This window comes from Macaca nemestrina, chromosome 17 (assembly GCF_043159975.1).
Source record: "Macaca nemestrina isolate mMacNem1 chromosome 17, mMacNem.hap1, whole genome shotgun sequence".
In the NCBI taxonomy this organism is placed as follows: domain Eukaryota; kingdom Metazoa; phylum Chordata; class Mammalia; order Primates; family Cercopithecidae; genus Macaca; species Macaca nemestrina.
Genome location: NC_092141.1, coordinates 64,284,135 through 64,310,120, shown reverse-complemented (window position 1 = coordinate 64,310,120; position 25,986 = coordinate 64,284,135). Strand labels below are relative to the sequence as shown.

The window sequence follows — 25,986 nt, the reverse complement described above, 5'->3', positions numbered from 1 at the left end:
CTTTTTTCATCCCTTTCTAGCTGTGTTTCCTCGGGCAAGTTATCTAATTGCCCTGTCTCTCAATTTCCTCACCTGTAAAATGGTGATAATAATAGTAACACCTATTCAGAGAGTTGGTGTGATGATTAAATATCTAATCTATGCACTTAGGAGAGTGCCTGGTTCATATTAAACCCTCAGTCAAGGTAGCTACTATGGCGAAGAAAAAATAAAAATTTAAAAATTAATTATATGTTATCAGAGAACTTTAAAGCTATAAGAGAGCTTAGAAACTAGTCCATGTCATTTCCCCTTGAGGAAACTAATGCCCCATGAGAAGCAGTTGATTCAGAGGCAGAATGAGAGATTTCATCTTATCAATTCTCTTATTTATTTATTCATTTATTTATTTTTGTAGAGATGGGGTCTCACTATGTTGCCTTATCTGGTCTCAAATCTCTGAGCTCAAGCAATCCTCCCTCCTTAACTTCCCAAAGTGCTGGGACAGGCATGAGCCATCACGCCCAGCCTCATCAATCCTCCTAAAGGTGACTGACAATTCTCCCTACTTTACCGTAAGACTCAGACAATGTGTTGAATAAATCAGTCAATTAAAAAATATATATTAAGGAGAAAATGGCCTAGTTCCAATGACTGTGGTGCCAAAATGGCAAGTCTACAAAGAACACACAGAGAGCACTGTTCCTAATCCTGTCCTCTGTGATATTTATACCTGCAGGAACATGGCGCTCATTGCAGCCTAAACCTTCCTGCTCAGATGGGAGGTTCTATGTGGCAAGATGGTTAACATGCCTGAACTAGTGTCAAAGGCAGGAAGTAATTGAAAGCTTTCCAAAAAGGGAAGAAAAATGTAACCACCTTGGTTCTTGAGGGCATTCTGCTTAATATGGAAAGAGGTATATTTACATACCTAAGAGAGCATGGCTATAATTTGTAAATTACCTAGAGGATTTAGTAACTGAAACATAACCAAAAGTCCTCACTCCCCACCAATTTACGGGTATCTGTGAAGTCTTCTTAACATTGATGCACTAGTTTAATTGTTCTAGTTATTCAACTGCCACCTATAAAAAACTACATACAGAACCTCTGGCTACCAGCCTTTTCCACTATAATGTAATGCTCTGCACTAGGCCACTGATACTCTCAAGTCTCACGATATGCTACAATTACTTGCAAGTTTCTATCCAAAAAGGGAGAACAGAAACACCCTTCTACCTTTTCTCCGAGCTCCACTCTGTAGGGGTGTGTTGGGGCCCCCAAGACCATCCTCAATTTCAATGATTCACTAGAAGGACTCACAGATCTCAGAAAAACTGTTATACTCATGGTTATGGTTTATTACAGTGAAGGGATACACATTAAAATCAGCAAAGGCATGGCACATAGGGCCATGTCCAGGAGAGATGAGGCATAAGCTTCCAATTGTTGTTTCACATGGAATCAGTAAAAACAGCACTTCATTCTCCCAGAAATGATGGGTGGCAATGCATACATAGTAATGTCAACCAGACAGGCTCACCCAAACCTTGGTGTCCAGAGTTTTTATTGGGGGTCAGCCACTTAGGCATGGGACGCCCACCTGATTCACCTCAGTGACTCAGTCTCCAGCCCCTCCAGAAGTCAAACTGATACAGCGTAGCCCAAGTACCCCACTGTAAGTCACACTGTTGGCCAAAACTCTCTGCTGTGGCCTAAAGCCCCAGGTATACAAAGACACTCCTATCGGGCAGAATATTCCAAAGCTGAGAGCTTTTTCCCCAAGAGCTGGGTAAGGGCTAAGCCTTTCTTTGGTATGTGCAAGACCTGAACACCCCAAGCCTGCCGAGTTAACCCTTTCCTGCAAAAGAGGTCTCCTGTGCAGAGCCCCAAGATAGTACAGAGTTTCACTTCAGCATATTCATCCCCTACAAGTCCTACCCCCAACTGCCAGCATGCATAATCACCCCACACTAAATCCCTCCACATCCTTGGACATCTAGGCTCTGTCATCACATAGAGCTCATAATGGAGTCCATCTTTCCTTAAAATGAGTTCTCTCGGGCTGGGCGTGGTGACTCATGCCTGTAATCCCAGCACTTTGGGAGGCCAAGGCAGGCAGATCACCTGAGGTCAGGGGTTCAAGACCAGCCCGGCCAACATAGTGAAACCCCATCTCCACTAAAAGCACAAAAATTAGTTGGCACAGTGGCAGGCACCTGGAATCCCAGTTACTCAGGAGGCTGAGGCAGGAGAATTGCCTGAACCAAGGAGGCAGAGGTTGCAGTGAGCTGAGATCATGCCACTGCATCCAGCCTGGGTAACAGAGCATGACTCAGTCTAAAAAAATAAATAAATAAATAAAATAGCTGGACATGGTGGCTCACGCCTGTAATCCCAGCACTTTGGGAGGCCGAGGAGGGTGGATCACAAGGTCAGGAGATCGAGACCAGCCTGGCCAACACAGTGAAACCCTGTCTCTACTAAAAATACAAAAATTAGCTGGGCCTGGTGGCAGGTACCTATAATCTCAGCTGCTGGGGAGGCTGAGGCAGGAGAATTGCTTGAACCTGGGAGCGGATACTGCAGTGAGCCGAGATTGCACCACTGCACTCCAGCCTGAGTGACAGAGCAACACTCCATCTCAAAAGAAAAGAAAAAAAAAAAAAAAAAAAAAAGAGCTCTCTCTTACAGACCTTCTTTAATGTTTAGCATCTGCTGGGTTCCTGCCAATCTTCAGCACATGCATATATGCAAAGCCCAATTGCAGAAAAGACTTGAGATCTTTCCACAGATGTCACCTCAGCAGAAAATAAGGACAATTACCCCTGAGAGTACCTAAATCTCCACTCAGGCTCAGAGGGATCTAACAGTGTTCGGAAGCTTTGACTATAGAAGAAGGATGAAGTTTTTGTGTAAGAAATAATTGAATCAGGGCAAGCTTAAGAAAAAACTTACATTCACTGAAACCATTTTCCAGGTGATTAAAGCAAAAGTGGGAAATTCAAGCAATACAAATAGGCATGTTTCAAACATATCAGAAGGTAGGATTTTCAATCTGTTGCCACAATTAAGTCTCTAGACCCAGAAATGCAAGAAGAAATTACAAATGGGTACTCCCTTAAATCTAACATAAAAATTTACCTTCCAAGATGTAAAACCCACTCTTCGCTTCCTCTTCACCTACAATATAGATTTTTCTTAAAGTCTAGAGATAGAACTTAAGAAAACAAACACTGGCAATTAATTTAATAGTGATTATACTTTATGTTTATATATTACTTTAGAATTTTAATATGCAGACAAAAAGTACAAGTTGATCTTCACAAAACGCTTACAAGAAGTACGATGATCATTTATAGATCAAGATCCAGATGAGAGATGTTACCTGTTTCGTCCTGGGTCACAAGCAATTTAGTGAAAGTACAGAATTTGAACTCAGGTCTACAAACTACTAGTCCAGTGTTTTTCCCACTCAACACACTACCCCAGGAATTTGGCATGGATTTCAAAAAACTGAACCCCTTGAAAGTTATTCCACAAAAAGCAATTTTTATAGAAAATGTTTTCAAAACACATGGGCAGGCATAGCAACAAACTAACAGATGTCACGTCTTTTCTTCAATGCAAACCACAAATGTTTAATTTTATGCCACTGGTTAATGCCAATGAAGAGAAAATAAAATATATTCACTTCACTAAGGAGAATTCACCAAGACAAGGACAGAATACCTCTTGGTTATTGAAACAAGTGTGATTCTCAGAGTCAGGAAAATTGGTAGATTTCATGGGAAGTTTTGTTTAATTATAATATTCACCAAACTTGTCTCACAAGGAAGATCTGAAACAAAGTTGGTGAAATTAGAGTAAAAAGTAAGAAAATATTCCTCATTAAAAAGGATTAAAATTTTAATGTTATAAAACCAAATTGCTATATCTGCCTGTGTCACAGTTAACACACAAACACACACAAAGAGGTTCTTTCTTTCCCCCCAAAAATGAAATATTATGAAATGTAAAATATGTGGTGATAACTTTTAAATCACTACAAAGGAACAGAACTTATGGGGGAACACTGAATTTCATATGTAAGGAATCATAAAAACTGGGAGAACCGTGTTCTCCCATAAACTTCATCTCTGCAGGTGTGTACACCTTTCAGCCTAGCATCTCCTCAAGGTAAATGGGTGGTCGATGACACACCCTCAGAGACTAACAGCAAAGGTGGCAACCATAAGCTCAGGATCTCAGGGGACTTTAGGTAGGAAAATGAGTGTTGGCTGGGAATCAAGAGACTCAGATTCTAATCCTAATTCTTGCAGTAACAGATTGTATTGCATAGAGGAAAACATCACTTTTGAGCCTCAGTTTCCTTCTCTGTAAAATGCCCTCACTGCCTCTCACAGCTCTAATAAGTATTCAGTTACAATGACACATACAAATGTAGTTGAAAACTGCAAAAGTGATATAGAAATGCAAAAGCATTGATAGCAGAAGAGATTAGACAAGAAAATGATGTCTTATTTAAAGGAGCCAACGTGTTTAATCTGATAAATCATTAGGACATATTTTTGAAAAGTGGCACTTGAGGCAGATTAGGGATAGTGGTGTAGGTGGTGTAGGTTTCCATGATGATGAACAGACCTGCAGTTTAGGTAATGTCGAGATGTAAAGGCCAACTTCTACAACAGTGGGCTTTTCCCACATGAAGAACAGATGGTCTGGGAAACCCTTTCTTACCAGGGTACAGTATTAAACAAGCAGCTCACTCAACAAAGTCAGCAGGGATTTGGTCCGGCCAAAAATTACAGCAAATATTATCCACTAATTGAAGAATTGACGAGTCAAGCAAAAAAAACCTACACTCTTCAGCCTCTTTATTAGATGCAATGGTTTGGAGGGGCTTTTAAAATTTGAAAAAAAAAAAATGCATTGCAACATATACATAATCTTGCTTTCTATTTTTGAAGTTAACAGCTGCTAGTGATTAAAATCTTATAAATAGCCATAATGGTTATTGATTACATCCATTTGTCATTAAAAACAAAAGCAGTTCTCAATCTAAAAGAAGGCTGTATTCCAAGAGTTGTTAATAAATGTTTTCATTTAATAATACATTTCACACTTCCTGTATGCCAGGAATTACTCCCGGTCCTTTACATACATAACTTATTTAATCCATGTGATAATTTTATGAAGCAGGAGCTATTGTCTTCAATTTACAGATGAGAAAATGAAGGCACAGAGATGTTATGTTACGTGCTGAAGGTCACACAGCTAGTAAATAGCCAAATAATTAGTGGGGAGCTAGAAGTACAAAAATGTGGCTCCAGGATTTTTTAGCTGCCATGCCATGCTGACCTTTTAGAACTGATATAGTTCTCCACAGAAGCAATGGTATAGTTATAAAATTCCACAATACCCTATTTAAACCACATGTAGCTGAAATTCTACTCATCTATCAAAGTGCTATCCCTGGCTCCCAGCTCAGTACTTGTCAGAGAGGAAGTGCTTAATAGCATTTGTCGAATTTAAGATGGAATAGGTGCCCCACTTATGATGTTAACACTCTAGAACATTGGAGCAGTCAATGGCAGAAACATAGATGTGCTCCTCTACAGCGTCTCCTACACTGGTCTCCACGGTTTGGTGGTGGAAAGGAATTTGGGTGATTGGGCCTTACGGAGATAACACAACTTTTTAGCAGCAGATGACAGATGGGGTTTTGGTTTTAGCAGCAAAGCAGCAGCACAAAACTTCAGCAGCAAGCTGGGGAGAGAATCTGGGTTCTACTGGGCAGCAGGATATGGTTGCAAGCCTGTGGCAGAAGGTGGAGTGGAAGTAGGTAGTGAACGGCAAAGTGAGTTTCTGGTACCAAGACACATGGAAACTGGGTCTGTAACTAGGGCAGCTATTTGTCAACAAGGGAAGATGATAAATCAGCCATCTGCAACCCAGAGTCTGTCTCTAGGTCAACACTTGGACAATTAATAATCTCTCTCTACTGTTTCTCAGTAGGCAAAAAAAAAAAAAAAATGTAAATTATTTTTCAGACAGTTGCTGAACATGGTGAAGAATATGTAAGAGAAGACTTGCTGTGATTATATAAAATACAACAAAAATTATACATGAAGGGTTTTTCCCCACTCCTGGCTCTGTCTCCCAGGCTAGAATGTAGTGGCACAATCACACCTCACCATAACCTCAAACTCCTGGACACAGGTGATCCTCCCGCCTCAGCCTCCTGAGTTGCCAGGATTACAGGTATGCACCACTATGCCCAGCTAACTTTTAAATTTCTTTTTATAGAGAAAAGGTCTCGATATTGACCAGGCTTATATATGAAATTCTTTAAGAGCAGGGACTATTACTTGTTAGTTTTATTCCCAAGGCTTAGCAGAACGTTTTTGCAAGATGCTCGATAAATATTAAATAATTGATAAAAGTTGATTTATTATTGATATGTAAAATAGAAGATAAATAACCAGCCTGGGCTGGTGATGAAACCCCATCTCTACAGAAAACACAAAAATTAGCCAGGTGTGGTGGTGCACGCCCGTGGTCCCAGCTACTAGGGAGGACAAAGTGGGAGGATCTCTTGAGCCCAGGAGGCAGAGTTGCAGTAAACCAAGATCACTCCACAACACTCTAGCCTGGGTAACAGAGCCAGACCCTGTCTCAAAATATATATATTATATATATATATTATATATAATATATAATAACAATAATAAAATAACTATATAGAATAATTGATAAATGAATAGAATAATAAATTGAATAATAAGAGAATAATAAATAAGCAGAATAATGGAGTGATAGACAAACTGTAAATGAATGAAGCAATAGCACCAACTTTTAACTGCTATGTTCATCAAAAACAGCACAGTGAGTTTGAAATATTCATATTACCTTGTTACACAATATACAATGTGAGCAATAAAGAAAATAGGTATTAAATGTATCCTTGTCCAAAATAAATTATTCTGAAGCTATCAACATTTCCATCTTTAATCTTTAAAATCTGTATGTTATAGCAGGAAGATGTGATTCCAGTTTATTCAGATATTTTAATACAACTTCCTCTTTGGATACAACACAAAATCTACAAAGCCATGTAAGGAAGAATAATCTTCATCTTGTCAGTAAACAAATAAAAGCGCAGGTGTCATGGATCTTTGTTCAAGCAATATCACTAACTTGTTTGAGTTCTTAAAGAAACCACTACTCTGAGTTAAGACTTTTTAAAATTAAGATTTTTGAATTTTAAAAGGAAGGAATTCATCTAAATTCCTTTAAGTTCTTCATCCCTTTCTAGGTGGTAGAGAACTTCACTAAATTTGCTTGAAGTTACTCGACTTGATATCAGGGGAAAAAAAACATGTAATTTAATAGAAAATATTTGGGAAAATATTTTTATTTTAAACAATTTTAACCACTTTTCAAAAACACCAGCGTCAAAACAGGGTTTATCTAAAGTGCAAAATGGAGGTCAATGACACAGGCAATGCCCTGAAAACTTTCACAACTGCTGGCCTGGAAATGAACATGAAACCAAACTGAAGAAAGTGAATCACCACAGAAGGGAATCACACCTCAATGCTTTTCCACCTCTCCTCCAAAACAATCATTTTCTTCAGGGTTTGTTTTAACAACAGAAAAAAAAAAAATCAGAGAAAATAGAAGTATAGATTTTTTCTGTTTTAATGTAATATTTTCTGTTGCTTTTGATTAGGCAATGAGATTGAAGAATTGTCTAGTAGTCGTATAATTACTGTAAGGAATGCTGCCCCAGCCACCGACCAGTCTTAACATTTGAATGTTGATAACCATAACACGATATTTTTGTCAAGCAAAACTATAAAGAAGCTAAAGAATAGTTCAATTAATAGAGTGGCTAAATATATATGTGTGTGTGTATATATATATATGTAAATAAAGTAGGGGTATATTTCAGAGCTCTGTTTTGCCAGGATGTTATAGCTCAGAGTGAGTCACGGCCAGCTCAGTTCTCCACTGAAGCAGCAAGATATGAGATCTTGAAACTGAAAAATGCATTCTTCATACCCATGACACTGAACTACAATCCTAATAGCTAAGGTATGTGAGAGCAGCTGATTACAACCTCAAACTTAAATCAGAAAGGAGCCATAGATAGGGTCTACATCGTCTTTTGTAAATAATTATATATAAAATTTTCAAAGATAAACCCCTTAGAAAAGACATCAAATGGAACACCAAGTGTACGTAGAAAAATGGTGAGGACTACGACGGGCCTTTCAATAGATGAAGTTAAGCTGACCTCCTGGTTTAGAAATATATGGTCTTATGGAATAAATAATACAGTACAAATGCAAGAAAACCACAATAAAAATGATCAAACCTTATGTGTGAATATGGAATTACAATTTACAGAGCACTTGTGCGCTCTCACGTTTGATGTGATAATCCTATGCCATTTGTAGGGCAGGAACTTGTATCCTTAATTTTACAGGTGAAAAAACTATGGTTCAAGAAATCCAAGTTTCTAGCTTAAGACTTCATGGTAACTAGTAGAGTTCTACCACTAGAGGACTCTACTAGTTCTGATCCCAAATCTGGGCAGACTTCTGCAAATAGTACGAGTGCATAGACTCATAAGAAGAGAGAGAGAGAGAGAGAAAGAAAGGGAGAAAGAAAAAGAAAGAATGAAAGAAGAGAAGGGAAGGGGGAGGGAATCTGGCCCAGATATCTGGCCCTGGGGAAGTCACTTTATTTCTTGGAGTTTTGTTGCAGGTTGGCTCTCAGGAAGTAAATGCTGAGACTGAGTTTGAGGACTGAAAGTAATACTTAAGAAAGGAAAAGGGAGAAAGCAAAGACCGGGCAGGCTTTTAGTCTTTTGGGGGATAGTTAGCAGACTGATGCAGACCAAAGTCTCCGTCAGCCCCATGAGAGTTCTGGAGCAAAGATTGCCCATTAGCCCCTTGCATGCCCCAGAAATAAGTCATCACCATTTATCAACTGCATCAGATAGGCCCATTTTATTTTTTTATAATTTCAAGTGACTTTTACAAATAACATACAGAAGATTTAAAAGATAGCACAAAACAAATTTATTTAAAATGTTAATATAAACTAAAACATAGAAAACCCAAATGTTTATTCTATAATTTTGTGGTTTTGGAAGTATATATACCTAAAATAGGCAACATCCTTTGAATGCATGTCACACATGCCCCTGGAATATACCGATTCTGTATTTATGGATTCCAGATTTCAAATGCATCTGTAATAGGTTCTAGCTCATCATCACTTTCAACTCTTGCACTAGCAGCAACAAAATGCGATAAGTTTGAGAACTTTGATAGCTCACAAGATTTTTTAAGAGATGAGCCACCCTCTTTGCTCCATAATTGCAAAACATTTTCACTTTTATATTTATAAACATCAATTGTATAATCAATATATTTTTTATTTCTACATTACCTGTTTCCTCTCAATCAACCTTTGTATACACACCTGCCTTTATCACCTGTGCACTTACAAACGATACCTCATACATTTTGGTAACAAACATCATAAAAAATGAAAGAATGCTGCCCACCTTCTTTCAGCAAAATGGAATGGCCCAGGAACTTGTGGAAAAATATTGTATGATGAAATTCTTTCTGTTGAATGAGTATAGATGATGTATGAGTCTGTTCTCAAGCTAATAAAGACATACCAGAGACTGGGTAATTTATTTTTAAAAAGAGGTTTAATGGACTCACAGTTCCTCATGGCTGGGGAAGCCTCACAATCATGGTGGAAGGTGAAGGAGGAGAAAAGGCACATCTTAAGTGGAGGCAGACAAGGGAGAGTGTACAGAGGAACTGCCCTTTATCAAACCCTCAGATCTCATGAGATTTATTCACCATCACAAGAACAGCAAGGGAAAAAATTGCCCCCATGATTCAATTACCTCCTACCAGGTCCTTCCCATGACATGTGGGGATTATGGGAGCCACAATTCAAGATAAGGATTTGGGTGGGGACACAGTCAAACCATAAATAAATTACTCTTCAAATCTTGATATAGAGAAAATCATTCTAGAATATCATCATCTGGACATTCATAGTCCAAGATCTGCTTAAGCAATCAACTTCACCATTCTCTTTAGAGTCTAAAGTGCTATTTCTCCTTTGCATCATTTTCTGATTTTTCTAATAATTGTCAAACATATTCCTCAGTTTTCTTCTCTGCCATTATGGGCAGAAAATCTAAAACTAAATTTTCAATATTGTTCAATTATAATTTAAAAAAAAAAAGACAGAGGCTCAAAGCTGGTATCACCATACTTTCCTTATACCTTCTTGAAAAGTGATATAATACTTTGGGCAATGCATTGAGAAAACTGATGATGGAATAATGATTATTTATTTCATTGTTGTATCATCCTACCAGGTGATTCCATAATTCTTTCATTTTCTTATTTTAGCCTTTTTTAGCATAGTTAGGAGTAACTGATTAGTGAAGATGAAATAACTTTTAGGATAATGAAATAGCAAAATGTTTCAAGATACAGAAAAAGTAAAACCATTAAGATCTCATAAATGTGTCTTATATTTATGAAAGGATCCAGTGAATCTTTATGACAATTATAAGATACAATAAACTTTATCCTATTTTTTAAAAAATAAGTAAATTTTCTCTTTGTTCTTTGGAAGACTAATAAGAATATAAGTCACAAAATATCAGTCCTTACAAATAGTTAGAACTGCTTTAAAAAGACAGTCAAAAATTAAATTGGGTCCAGTGGCCCCTGATGATATATCAAGTGTTAGTGAAGCCTTGTGTTGGACAAATGGCTAGGCCCTGTCCAAACCCCTTAGTCAGACACTGGCTGGTGGCCACCCCAAGAGGAGGATGCCCTTGGCTACCACTGTCTTGCTGAGTCATTAGCCAGTGTATTGGTCCACTCTCGCCCTGCTAATAAAGACATACCTGAGATTGGGTAATTTATAAAGGAAAGAGATTTAACTGACTCACAGTTCAGCATGGCTGGGGAGACCTCAGGAAACTTACAATCTTTGTGGCATGGGAAGCAAACATGTCCTTCTTCACATGGCGGCAGCAAGAAGTGCTGAGCAAAAGTGGGGGAAAGCCTCACATAAAATCATCAGATCTCATGAGAACTCACTCACCATCACAAGAACAGCACGAGGGTAACAGCCCCCATGATTAAATCACCTCCCACTAAGTCCCTCCCGTGACACGTGGGGAATATGGGAACTATAATTCAAGATGACATTTGGGTGGGGACACAGCCAAACCATATCAGCCAGGGTCAGTTGCAAGAATAGGGATCAGGGAACCCCACAGGAATGAATAACCCTCGCAGCTGGCAGTGAGTCCTTTCTTGAAAGGAGATCTGAGCATCTGTATGGCTGTCATCTCTGTGTCTGTCACAGCTTCTACTTAATTAATCATTCATTCACTCACTCAAAAAAATGTATGTTGAGCACCTACTACATGCAAGTCACTGTTCTTGGTACTGGGGATTCTTGGGTAAACAAAGCAGAACCCCAAAAAGTGCTTAGAGCTTACATTCTAGTGTAGGCTGGGGAAGACAACGGACAAGATAAATAAATGAAAGATATAGTGGGTTACTGATAAATGTCAAAGAGAAAAAGTATGAAAGGGGAATGTTAAATATCAGGGAGATGTGAACTAGCAGAAGACTGAGGGCAGAATTTTAGATACATTCTCTTGGAAAGCCCTTACTATTCCAAAGTGGACTTGAGTAAAGACCCGAAGGAAATGAGGGAGCTAAACCCTGCAGGTATCTGAGGGAAGAGCTTTCCAGGCAAAGCAAACACAAAGGCCTCGAGACCTGGAGTGCTTGAGGAACTAGTGTTGAATGAGCGAGGAGGGCAAGAGAGGTAGGAGCTGATATCGGAGACACTGGAGGCCAGACAACACATGTCGTATAGCGAGAACTTGGGCTTTTATTCTGCGCGAGATGGGAAGCCTCTAGTAAGTTTTACAGAGTTGCATGGCTTTCAGGCGGGCTCACTCTGCTGTGTTGAAAGGAGCTTGGGGGCAAGGTCAAGGGCAGACAGGTAAGTTAGAAGGCTACTATAGCCAGGCGCAGTGGCTCATGCCTATAATCCCAGCACTTTGGGAGGCCAAGGCGGGCAGATCACCCAAGGCCAAGCGTTCAAGATCAGCCTGGTCAACGTGGTGAAACCTCATCTCTACCAAAAATACAAAAATTAGCCGGGGATGGTGGCACATGTCTGTAATCCCAGCTACTTGGGAGGCTGAGGCAGGAGAATCGCTTGAACCCAGGAGGCAGAGATTGCAGTGAGCCAAGATCACTCCATGTACTCCAGCCTGGGCGACAGAACCAGACTCCATCTAAAAAAGAAGAAGGAGGAGGCTACTGCAGTACTCCTGACCAGAGACGATGACAACACCAAGTTTTTGGCCTAAGCAGCTAGAGGATAGAGCTGTCATTAACCCAGATGGGGAAGACCACAGGAGCTATTGAGTTGAAGAGGAGGGGACAAAATTTTAGGAGCTCATTATCGGACACGTTGAGTTTAAGATGCTGATTACGTAACCCAAGTGTTAATGTCAAGTAGGTAGCTGCATTTGCCAATCTGGATTTCCAGGAGAAATCTGGACTGGTGATATACATGTGGGAGTTGTCAGCATGTGGATTATATTAAACTCTACACATTGGAAAAGACCACCTAAAAACTGAAAATAGATGTAAAAAGAGAGAGAGAGGGAGAGAAGACGTGCCTACCACACAGGGTTGCTGGGTCCCTCCATCACTATATGCAGGAATGCCCAAGACACACATAGTGTAGGCACTTGCTATCCACCTCAATAAATTCAGTTTTCTATAGTATTCCATTTAAAACATTGAAATCACCTTTTCACCTATGTAGCTGGCAGAGTTAAGTATTATAGGCTTACCTCTTCAGAGTAAAATAAAATATTGTAGACATCCATAATTAATGAGGAAAGTGGGCTCTTATCTTTGAATTTTTTTAATGAAAACTATGGCTACAAGATCAGAATGATGTTTTTAAAATCCTTAGGGATAGGCCAAAACTAATGGACTTAAGTAAGAAGAACAATTGCTTTGACTGTTGAATCAGGAGGCTAAAAAGAAACATTATTATTGCGCAAAAGTCTTGCGTAGAATAATCCAATGACACTTTACTAACAACCCCACCCTTATCAACAATGTGTGCTCTCCAAGCCAATCCTCATAAATTGGAAAGTCAGGCTTTCTTTCTGCAAGAATAGTTACAACACTCAATTTGTTCCCAAAAATTGTGAAGGGAATATGAAGCTACTCATCATTATTATTGGATTAAAAAAGAGAGAAATATTTCCTGACAAATCACTCCTGAGTATTTGAATTGTGACTAACATTAGAACCTGGTTTAATGATCTTCCCAGAATTACAAAGGAAGTATGTATGAGTTTAAGGGACCTAGAGAAATGTACGATTTGCCAACTACAGAAGTCTAGGGAGGTGAAAAAATGATTGCCAGGAAATAATGGATTGTGTAGCACTAATGAATTCTAATGAAATAATAACAAATATAATCTTACTCCATGTTTACCCAATTTTGCAAATATTAATTGGCCCAGTAGGGAGAGGTTAACTCAAAATAAATTAACCAAGAATGGGTTGGAAACGTGAAACAAGGACAGAGCCAAATGAAATGAATGCCATAAAAACTGTGTACATAAAGACCAAAGGAGTCCAAATCAGTACACTTTTCACTTCCATCTCTCACACCTAGATAAGCTCAACGTTTGCAGGAGCATCATGTCTTACTCTCCCCGTGTCTGCTCCTCCAGGGCTGGAGGCAGCAGCTTGGCCAGACTATCTGCTGGTGGAAGCAGCTTCAGCAGTAGAGGCAGATGTGGTCTGGGGGGCGGCACTGTCCAGGGCTTCCAAAGAGGAGCCGGCAGCTATGGCCTGAGTGGGGAGGCCTAGTAGTGGCTTTGGAGGTAGCTTTAGTGGGGGATTTGATAACCGCTCTGTAGGAGGTGGTTCTAGCTTCAGCAGGATCTCTGGATTCTGCGGGAGTTCTGGATTAGGTGGTGGTGCTAGTGGAGGCTTCTGCAGTATGGTGGTCGTACGGGAGGTGGTGGTGGCAATGGAGGGCTTTTCCCTGGAGGGGAAAAGCAAACCATGCAGAACCTCGGTGACGGTCTAGCCAATTACCTAGACAATGTCAGAGCCCTGGAGGAGGCCAACACAAAATCAAGGAGTGGTATGACAAATTTGGGCCTGGGTCTGGAGACAGTGGATCTAGAAGAGATTGCAGTAAATACTATCCAATAATTGAAGATCCCAGGAACCAGGTGAGAAACTCAGTGACAGTACCTCTTTTGTACTTATTTATTAAATTTTAGGACAATATGAAATTGTTCTTTTATTTTTTGCTCAATTGTTCCATAGAATGTTTCAGATATATATTTGGTAAAAAGAGAGAGAAAAGAAACAAGAAACGTTCCATGATGTCACTCTAGATTTATTTAGAATGTAATTCACACTGGACATTAGTTACTAAAAAATTTTTCTGCAACTATATCTTGACAGTCAAAGGTAAATCAGTAATGACATGTTACTCATTAAAATGTTCATTAGTTTTACTGCGTCTCCTAGATCATTGCAGCCACGATTAATAATGCCAGCGTGACTTCCCCAATTGACAAAGCTGGACTTGCAGCAGATGACTTCAAAATGAAGTGAGTTTGTTTCAAAATATCAATTGTTACCATGACAAAAAATAAGACTTACGTTTTTACTTTTAACATAAAATGTATACAAAGGCAATTAGATTCAAGTATCAGATAAATATATTAGTATAAAATATCTACACTGAAGGAAAAAAGGCCAATTTTAATGTGTATTTAATGACAAGAGATTCCAAAATTGGAATTTTGAAAAATGATTTCAGGCCAGGCAGGGTAGCTCACACCTGTAATCCCAGCACTTTGGGAGGCTGAGGAGGATGGATCACCTGAGGTCAGGAGGTCACCTGAGACCAGTCTGGCCAACATGGCGAAACCTCATCTCTACTAAAAATACAAAAAATTAGCCAGGCATGGTGGCAGGCACCTATAATCCCAGCTATCTGGGAGGCTGAGGCAGGAGAATCACTTGAACCCAGGAGGTGGAGGTTGCAGTGAGCCGAGATCATGCCATTGCACTCCAGCCTGGGGGACAGAGCAAGACTCCTTTTCGAAATTAATTAATGAATTAATTAAGAAATAAAAATGATTTCATAGTCTTTGTTTAAATATTTTGAAAGAATTTCAACTTGAGCTGGATGTCAGTAGGCAAGTCCTTTTTAAAATAAAGCTTCTCAAAGTAGTTAATCTAATTCATCTATCATATTCCAAAGATCTCCTAACGTATGAAAACAAGCTCTGTCTATGCCAGTCGGTTGAAGCCTATGTAAATGGCCCGCAAAAAGTACTCAGTGAGCTGAATGTGACCACATGAGACCTTAAAATACAGTCCGAAAGCCTAGCAGAAGACCTGCCTTATCTCAAGAACAACCCCAAGGAGGTGGGAGAAAGAAACCCATCAAGGGACTTCCCATCACCATTCAGCAAGGTCCCCAACCTCAAAGGATCTTTGCTACTGTGACTTTTGCGTTTCCTCTCCACCAAGAAAGGAGCACTTTGCAGAGACAGTCCAGTGGGGACGTGACTGTAGAAATGAACTCGGCCCCAGGGGCAGATCTAACCAAGCGGCTGGACTGCATGAGGCAATAGTAAGAGGAACTGGCTGAGCAAAACCTTAGGGAGGCCGAGGACTGGTTGAACAAGCAGGTAGCTCAACCCTAATCCTAACCCGAACCTTAACCTGGCAAAGTGAGAGAAGATAGAAAGTCAGGCAGAGTAATTATAGCTTCTTTGATTTCACTGTACTTTGTTGATTTCATGCTTGCAAAGTGCATCCCTGCAGACACAGATCTCCACGGATGCTGAAGCAGTTAGCTCGGCCAAGAGTGAGATAATGGAGCTGAAACGAGTCCTCCAGTGCCTCCACCATGAACTGCAGTCTGTCTTGGCCATGGTAGGTGGGAAAGGGGGGCACTCACTCAATTTTCTTCTATAGTTTTAAAAAATAGTTTCGCAGACACTGAAGCATGCTGGCAAAACGCTGGCTTTTGTAAATAATAGTACCTATCTCATAAGGTTGTTATGAGAATTAAATGAGTCAATATTTATAAAATACTTCGAACGGTGCCTAATAGTGAGTAGGAACTGCTATATAGTTACAGTAGCACTCTCTGATTAATATTTGCTATCATTACTATTACTGGGTATTAATTATCAAAGGTAAATCTCTATTAAGTGGTTCATTTGGAGACACCCTCACCATACAAAATATATGTTTCAGAATTCATTATGTTGAATACCGAGGAGTTATTCTGACAAAGCTTCAATTTTCATGTGTGTTTGTAGCAAAGTTCCCTAGAAGGAACCCTGGCTGACACAGAAGTTGGCTACTTGGCTCAGCTGTCAGAAACTAAGATGCATATCAGCCTCCTGGAGGAGCAGATCTGCCAGATCTGGGGCGAGACTGAATACCAGAACACAGACTATGCGCAACTGCTGGACATCAAGACACACCCGGAGGTGGAGATCGAGACCTACCACCGCTTGCTCGGTGGAGAGGGAGGGTGAGTCACCGATAAACTTGATTTTGTTGTTAAAATCACTTTCTTAAAAATGAAGAAATTTGATTCAGAGACTGAGATTTACAGTCTTAGCAAGTTTCAAATCAAGTACAATCTGAGAAGCTAGTAGAAAAAAGAAAAGAAAAAAAACACAACTTTCCATGGTATCACTCTAGATTTATTTAGAATGTAATTCACACTGGGCGTTAGTTCCTTTACAATTTTCCTGCAACTATATCTTGATAATTAAATGCAAATAATAAATTACATGTTATTCTTTAAAGTGTTCATTAGTTTTTTTGTATCTCCTAGATAACTGCAGTCATTTCTGAGACAGGGTCTCACTCTGTTGCCCATGCTAGAGTGCAGTGGTGTGATTACAGCTCACTGCAGCTTCTACCTCCTAGACCCAAATGATCCTCCCACATCAGCCTCCTGAGTATGGGGACTACAAACGTGAACCACCATGCCTGGCTAATTTTTGTGTGTGTGTGTTTTTTTTTTTTTTTTTTTTTTTTGAGACGGAGTCTCGCTCTGTCACCAGGCTGGAGTGCAGTGGAGCAATCTCGGCTCACTGCAACCTCTTCCTCCTGTGTTCAAGTGATTCTCCTGCCTTAGCCTCCTGAGTAGCTGGGACTACAGGCACCCGCCACCATGCCTGGCTAATTTTTGTATTTTTAGTAGAGACAGAGTTTCACCATGTTGGCCAGGATGGTCTCGATCTCTTGACCTCACGATCCACCCACCTCGGCCTCCCAAAGTTCCGGGATTACAGGCGTGAGCCACCGTGTCCGGTCTAATTTTTTTTACTTTTGGTACAGACATAGTCTTACCATGGTGCCCAGGCTGTTCTCAAACTCCCGGTCTCACGTAATCCTCCTGCCTCAGCCTCCCAAAGTGCTTGGATTGCAGATATGAGCCATTCACCCAGCATGCTATTAATAATGCCCAGCTGGCATTGTTAATAATGCCAGCATTCACATACAACTTTTGTGTGGGCATATGTTTCCATTTCTACTGGGTATATACCTTAGAGTGGAATGGCTGGGTCATATGTCAGCCCTGTATTTAACCTTTGAGGACCTGCCAGACTATTTTCCACAGTGGCTCCACTATTTTGCATTCCTACCAGCAGTGTAGGAGGGTTCCAACTTCTTCACATCCTCACCAACACTTGTTCCACTTAGAAAGAAAATATGTCTGCTTCTTTAGAGTTTTTGGCCAAAGAGAAGTAACTGATAACAACCATTTCTTTTATTTGTCAATAGTTCCGAGGCCAGAGAAGCTGCATCTAAAGGATCATTCTCTGTGGACTCCAGAGGAAGACTCAGCACAGCTCAATCAGGGGGAAGAGTCGCTTTTTAAAGTAATACTTCCTGCTTACTTAGTGAGCATCCATCATGAATAAAGTGTGCTTTCCTTACCCCCAGAAATCTGGGCTACAATAATTCACTTTAAAGCATGACTTGTGAACCAACCTTTACATTTCCAGTTCTAAAACTCTCCCTGTTTCTCTTTTAGATTCACATAAAAGCAGAGGAACCAGGCTGGTGACGGATAATGACCAACTAATTTCATCTCAAGTCAACAATGTTTCTGATGTAAAATTCAAGAGTGAGATGCAGGCAGCTGAGTCCTGTCCCCAGGATGTAAATGATGACACCTAACAAAGGCGTGGTGAAGCACTGCAGCAAACCTACAGCCACAGAGCTGCAGCTGCTCCTGTAATTGTTTTTCAGATTCTTTTGTCTTATTGGTTTGGTTTTGTCTTTAAACTGCAAAATGTGTTTTCCTTCTTAATCATTCTGTGTCAATAAACTTTCTTCCTGTTGCAAATCAACTACATGAATCTTTGTCCTTTTGTTTCACACTGATTTGTTTTATAACAGCTTTATTGAGATACAATTCCTATACCATCACATTCACACTTTTTTTTTTTTTTTTGAGATGGAGTCTCACTGTGTCACCCAGACTAGAGTGCAGTGGCACAATCTCAGCTCACTGCAACCTCCACCTCCTGGGTTCAAGCTATTCTCCTGCCTCAGCCTCCTAAAAAGCTGGGATTACAGGAGCACACCACCACGCCCGGCTAATTTTTTTTTGTATTGTTAGAACAGACGGGGTTTCGCCATGTTGGCCAGGCTGGTCTCGAACTCCTGACCTCAAGTGATCCACCTGCCTGGCCTCCCAAAGTGCTGAGATTACAGGCGTAAGCCACCACACCCAGCCCCACTCACACATTTAAAGTGCACAATTCAATGGTTTGCAGCACATTCACTGATGGTACAATTATCACCTCAATCAACTTTAGAACAGTTTTACCACCTCAAAAAGAAATCCCATATCCATGAGCAGTCAGTCCTCATTTTCGCCCAACAAACCCCCACCCCCAGCCTTAGGCAACCAGTAATGCATCTTCTCTCCTATATATTTGCCTATTCTAGACTTTTCACATAAATGGAATCATATGACATGATACGTGGTCTTTGTGTTTGGCTTCTTTCACTTGGCAAGATGTCTTCAACATTCACCCATATTACAATATCCGTACTTCATTCTTTTTTATTGCTGAATAATGTTCCAGTGTATGGATATACCATATTTTACTTATCCATTCACCGGATGATGAGCATTTAGGTTATTTATGATATTTGGCTATTATGAATAATGCTGCTATGAACATTCACTCACAAATTTTTGTGTAGACGTATGTTTTCGTGTCTACCGGGACTATACCTGAGAGTGGAACGGTTGGGTCATATCTTAGCCCTGTGTTTAACTTTTGAGGAACCACCCGACTATTTTCCAGAGTGGCCGCACTATTTTACATTTCCAACAGCAGTGTAGGAGGGTTCCAATTTCTTCACATCCTCACCAACACTTGTTAATTATTTTTTAAATTACAGCAATCCTAGGGGATATTCAGTGGTATCTCACTGTAGTTTCACACTGACTCTTGAAATCCATTATTTCATGTAGTCCAAAACCATCCCAAAAAAAATTATGAAATACCTGATAGGGTTGCAGTTTTCCAGCTTTCTTGTGTCAAAAATACACACATATTAAGATGGTGCCGGGCCTTAAAAACCTACCGTCTACCTGTAAAGACAATGTTAATACAAACGAAAATGAAGACTTCATGTGTTTTCAAAAAGAGGAATCAGGGCTGGGTGCGGTGGCTCACACCTGAAATCTCAACACTTTGAAAGGCCAAGGTGGGAAGATCACTTGAGCCCAGAAGTTTGAGACCTGCCTGGGCAAATTAGCCAGGCACTGGGCATAGTGGTGCATGCCTGTGATTCCAGCTACTTGGGAAGCTGAGGTGGGGAAATCGCTTGAACCCAGGAGGTCGAGGCTGCAGTGAGCTGAGATGGCACCACGGCACGCCAGCCTGGGCAACAGAGTGAGACCCTGTCTCAAAAAAATAAAAATAAAAAAAATGCAAGAGGGATGATGAGGAATGACTTGAGCTTTCAGATAGCAAAACATTCAAGAAGTGTGGATACTCCCCAGCGCAGATGCATCCAGCTCCAGCTGCTGGCGTATGGGCTGCTAACAGCTACCTTCACAGGGTTGTGCTTTCCCCAGGATTATGCCCCTTCAGGAGAGCGCCCGTGGGACCGTAACTGGCTCATAGGGGATACAAAGTTCTGGCCCCCCTGTCTCAAATTAGAACAACTCTGAAGGACCAGCCCCATCCACGGCCCCCCAAAGGATCAGCAGAAGCCTTCATTAAAACAGCATTGCATTGGCCCCTCTCTATGCCCATTCCAGTCATCCCCATCTGCTGACAGGTGTATCTTACAAAAGAACTCCCTAACAAACTTCTGCACACATCTCTCCGTCTCAGAGTCTGTTTCCAGGAAACACAAGTTTAAAAAAAAAAAAAAGTATTATTTACAGCGATTACAACAATGTGCCACTGACACAGGCATGAACACCCCAGAAAAAGGCCCATCTGTATGTAAGAATGACATTTTCACATCAGTTGTGGACAAGTAGATCATTCAACAAAGGCTGCTGAAATAACTAGCTAACTAAGGGGTGGAAGCCAGGATGGGGATGAGGCTAAGGAGGGTGTTGAATAGTTATATCACACACACCAAAATAAATTCTACAGACATTGCAGAAGAAAATAAACTGTTACAGACTTTAAATTTTTTTAATTATGTATTTGGGGAAGGGTGATGGCTTGTTTCATCAAAAACAAAAACATCGTGAAGGGAAAGGAGGACAGATTTATATCAAGAAAATAATGTGAAATAAGAAGCAAAAGAAAAAATAAATTTAGTGAAGTATGGTGAAAACCTACTCCAACACCAAGGAAAGCTTGTGCAGCCAGACCACAGAGTCCAGATGTGGACCGCACGATTTAAATCACTATGCCCTAGCTGCAGTTTGGCACCACCTGCTGTCTGCTGTCTTATCTGTCTAAAATCAAGAGGATTTGGGGATTTGCAGATTTCCAAGAAAGCAGCAGTTCCAGGAATGGGCAGCCTGTTCAGTTGCCCTGACTCATCCTCAGCCTCCCCATTCCCCCATCTTCTCCCTAGCCACCCCATCCGCCTGCCCACCTGCCATATATCCCCCCCAACACTCCAGAGGATAAGAACTTTAGCCTACCCTCTTTGGGGCTGCATGTAGAATGGAAGCCAACAGCCGATCACTTTAAGTCTAGATTTTCAGCAATGCCACATGGTACCCAGGGTTTTCACTGCACTTGTCATATACAGCCATCCAAGAGCTGATGTCCCCAATATATAAACTCAGGAACAGAGACAACCCTATCAGTAAGAAATGGATACATGATACACACAAGAAATTCATAAAATACGAATCGCCAACAAACATTAAAAAGTGATGATGTCCAACATCTCTTGTAATCAAAGAAAGGCAAATTAAAATAATGAGATGCCATGTTCAGCATCAAAACAGGCCCAATTTGTTTAATAACAATAAATACCTATTTTAGCCAGGGTGTAGGGAAAAGTCACTAATACCTTGCTGGATGGAGTGTAAACTAGCAAAACCTTTAAGAAAACAATTCAGCAACAGGTATCAAAAGCCTTTTTAAGAAAAGAGCATATCCTTAGAGCCAGCAGTTTCATTTCTAGGAATTTATTCTTACATAATTAATTATTAATATATGTGTACTCCTCTCAGCTGTTTATTATAGTGAAAAGTTAGCTATAATAAAATATTCAACAATGAAGAATCAATAGGCTAAGTTATGAAACACCCATCAAAGTCCATCAAAGGACGGTCACACAGCCACTAAGAATGTTCAAGTTCATGTATTGACCTAAAAAGATGTCAATGGTCTATTGAGAAATAAAAACCAGAGTTTTAAGACAATATGTACAGTATGATTCGCTTTTATAAGAACATAATTACACGTATATTAACACTGTATGTGTTAGTCTGTTCTCACACTGCTGTAAAGAAATATCCGAGACTGGCTAATTTGTAAAGAAAAAAGGTTTAATTGGCTTACGGTTCTGCAGGCTGTGCAGGAAGCATAGCAGCTCCTGCTTCTGGAGAATCCTCAGAAAACTTACAATCATGGCAGAAGGTGGAGGGGAAGCTGGTATGTCTCACATGACCAGAATGGGAGGGAGAGGGGGCAGGGAGGTGCCACACACCTTTAAACAATCACATTTCACAAGAACTCACTATCATAGTAACAGCACCTGGGGGAGGGATGGTGTTAAACTGTGAGAAACTGCCCCCCGCGCAATGATCCAATCACCTTCTACCAGGCCCCACCTTCAGCATCAGGGATTACATTTCACCGTGAGATTTGGATAGGGACACAGGCCCAAACCATATCACTGTACTTACTTTTCTTTTTGTTTTAAAAAAAAGCAAAACCAATATACATCCAAATGTTAACAGTGACTATTTTGGGATAGTGAAATTATGAGTGATCTTTATTTCCTGCTGCTTGTTTACATACATTTTCTTATTTTTCTGAAATAAACTGTAGAACTTGTAAAATTTAAAAATCTTTAAAGATAAACCATCTGTATGTTTAAATTTTTTTAAATGAATACTCTCCGTTTTGTTTTGTTTTGTTTTGTTTTGTTTGAGATGGTGTCTCACTCTGTCGCCCAGGCTGGAGTGCAGTGGCAAGATCTCAGCTCACTGCAACCTCCACCTCCCCAGTTCAAGCAATTCTCCTGCCTCAGCCTCCCGAGTAGCTGGGACTACAGGCACGTGACACCACACCAAGCTAATTTTTTGTATTTTCAGTAGAGACGGGGTTTCACCGTGTTAGCCAGGATGGTCTCGATCTCCTGACCTCATGATCCACCCACCTCGGCCTCCCAAAGTGCTGGGATTACAGGCGCGAGCCACCACGCCCGGCCTCTCCTTTTTTATTGTCAAAGAAAAATACAAGAAGGACCAAGCGATAAGTAATGTGGTAGAAACTGTAAGAATAATAAGAAAAAAAAATTATGCGGGGAGAAGGAAAAACTGGTAAATTAAGGATTGGAGTGTTCCAGAAGAGATAGCCCTTGAAAAGTGGTAAAATTTGCATACATAAAAAGAACAGAATAAGGTGTGATTTGAGGCCTTGCTCCAAGATCAGTCACATCAAAAGTACTTCTAGAAACATCTAGTCACCTCCAATGAATGGGTCACAAGTTTGTACCTAAAGATCATCCATTAGTCCTCGTTAGAAATATGTGCTTGTGTCCACTCTACACACAGAAAGGTAATGGTAGGTCCTGGACTTGCTGTTGAATGCCACTGTGGGAAGGACACGGGCTTACCTGGCACCCTTCAACCAAGGTTTCCTGGGCACCTGGTTTCTCCGTCTCCCTCTAGGGTACAGGCACCAAAAGAGAAGCACAACTGCTTGCTGGGACCTTCTCCTCACTCCATCTAGTCAGCCTCCACATCACAACTGAGTCCTGTTCCTTTTCTCCCTTTCTGGAAGGATCTGGCTTCATAGACAGTATTCCTACTGGCTCTTCTCCACGTTCTGGTAACAATATGGATGTCCCCTGTGTCCTAATCCCACAGCCTCTTATGCCCAGCTCAAATCCGCAGACTCTGATCAGCTCTGCCCAACCCCAGTCACAGTTTTGCCATGGCTTCTCCAGGGCCCTCTCCTCCTAGGGTAAGCCCTGTGCCCCTTCTCTCCCACCAAGCCCCAGGGCCACTGCAGGTAGGCTGAGCACCCCAGCCTGTCCCTGTCACTGTGCCTGGGGTGAGTCTTGCCAGGACTGGTCTGATGAGCACAGAGATGACCCACTGGGTAGTAATAATTTGACTAACTACCAGAGAAGTCTCCAAGAGTGTTGCCATTGCCTTATATGTGGTATTCTCTTATAATTATTTTAATCTGTTCTATACCCAGTTATGTCTCCTTCCCACTTCCAACCTTGTGTGTTTTGGACCTCTCTCTCTTTTCCTAACCAGGCTCATGAAGAGGTTGTCTATTTAATCGATCTCTAAAAGGATCAGCTTTTCAACGTATTTATGTATTTTTTTCTTTTCTGTTTGAATAATTTCAGCATTTATTTTTACAATTTATTTTTATAATTTTTAGTTTATCTTGCTGTTCTTTAAAAGAAATTTTTATACTAAATTTCTTCATCTGTGGTCTTTCTTTTGTAACAATGCAGCCATTAGAAGCTATAAATTTTCTTTATTGTTCAAAGTTAGCTATATCCCAAAAGACCAGGTATGAAGTGCTTTTCTTTTTACGTTTTTTTTTTTTTTTTTTTTTTTTTAAGAGATGTGGTCTTGCTCTGTAACCCAGAGTGGAGTGCGGTGGCACAATCATAGCTCACTGCAGCTTCAAATTCATAGGCTCAAGCGATCCTCCTGCCTTGGCCTCCCAAAGGACTGGGATTACAGGCATGAGCCACCATGCCTGGACTTTTTCACTACTTTCTGGTTTGTCATATTTGGTCCAACAGTCATAAAAGGCCTCTTTTTTTCCTGTGATACCCAGGTGTGTATCCTAACATTCAATTCAATTCTGACACTAACTATCTGGAATTAGTGTTAGACTCTGCAAGTTGAAAAGCTCTGTCTCACAAGACTGCTCTCACTGTAGATGCTAGTCACAAGTATCAGGTCTCCAGATGATGTGGTTTGGATCTGTGTCCCCACCAAATATCATGTTGAAATGTAATCCCCAATGCTGGAAGTGGGGCCTGGTGGGAGGTGATTGAATCATGGGGGCCACTTCTCATGGTTTAACACCATCCCCACCTTGGTACTGTGTTTGTGACAGTGAATGAGTTTTTGTGAGATCTGGTTGTTTAGAAGTGTGTGGAATCTCCTCACTCTCTCTCTTGCTCCTGCTCCGGCCATATAAGACATGTCTGCTTCTCCTTTGCCTTCTGCCATCATTATAAGTTTCCTGAGGCCTCCCCAGAAGCAAAGCAGATGCCAGCATCATGCTTCCTGTATGCCCTACAGAACTGTGAGCCAATTTCTTTATAGATTACCCAGTTTCAGGTATTTATTTATTTATTTATAGCAGTGCAAGAACAGATTTGTACACCAGGTTACCCACACCTCTAATTTGCTACAAAGTTTGGGGTTTCCACAATTTTCCCCACTTCAGTTTGGATAATTTCTAGAATGGCTCATGGGATTCAGGAAAACATTTTGCCTACTATTACCAGTTTATTATAAAGGATCCAACTCAAGAGCAGTTAAATGGAAAGGATAAATAGGGCAGGATATGGAGGAACAGGCACAGAACTTCCATGCCCTCTCTGCACATGCCATACTCCCAGTACCTCCACATGTTCATCAACCCAGAAGCTTTCGAAGCCCCATTATTTAAAGCAGTAGTCCCCAACCTTTTTGGCACCAGGCTCTGGTTTTGTGGAAAACAATTTTTCCATAGACCAGGTGGGCGGAATGGTTTTGGGACGATTCAAGCACATTACATTTATTACGTACTTTATTTCTATTATCATTATTACATTGTAATATAAAATGAAATAATTATACAACTCACCATAACATAGAATCAGTGGGAGCCCTGAGTTTGTTTTCCTGAAACTAGACAGTCCCATCTGGGGGTGATGGGAGACAGTGACAGATTATCAGGCATTTAGATTCTCATAAGGAGCCCACAACCTAGATCCCTCACAAGCGCGGTTCACAATAGGGTTCATGCTCCTATGAGAATCTAATGCCACTGCTGATCTGACAGGAGGTGGAGCTCAGACGGAAATACTTGCGCAGCCTCCACTCACCTCTGGCTGTGTGGCCCGGTTCCTTCATACAATTCCCAGGGACTGGGGACCCCTGACTTAAGGGTTATGTAGGTTTCATGACATAGAC

General features: G+C 40.7%; 1 long non-coding RNA gene and 1 pseudogene across 1 annotated transcript in view; one reads left to right on the top strand and one right to left on the bottom strand.

Annotated features, from left to right (window-relative positions):
* LOC139359368 (uncharacterized) overlaps positions 1–25,986 on the bottom strand; it is an 83,790-nt gene that overhangs the window by 35,701 nt on the left and 22,103 nt on the right. The gene's annotated exons all lie outside the window — the stretch shown is intronic.
* On the top strand, positions 13,794–16,675 carry LOC105472209 (keratin, type I cytoskeletal 24-like; annotated as a pseudogene).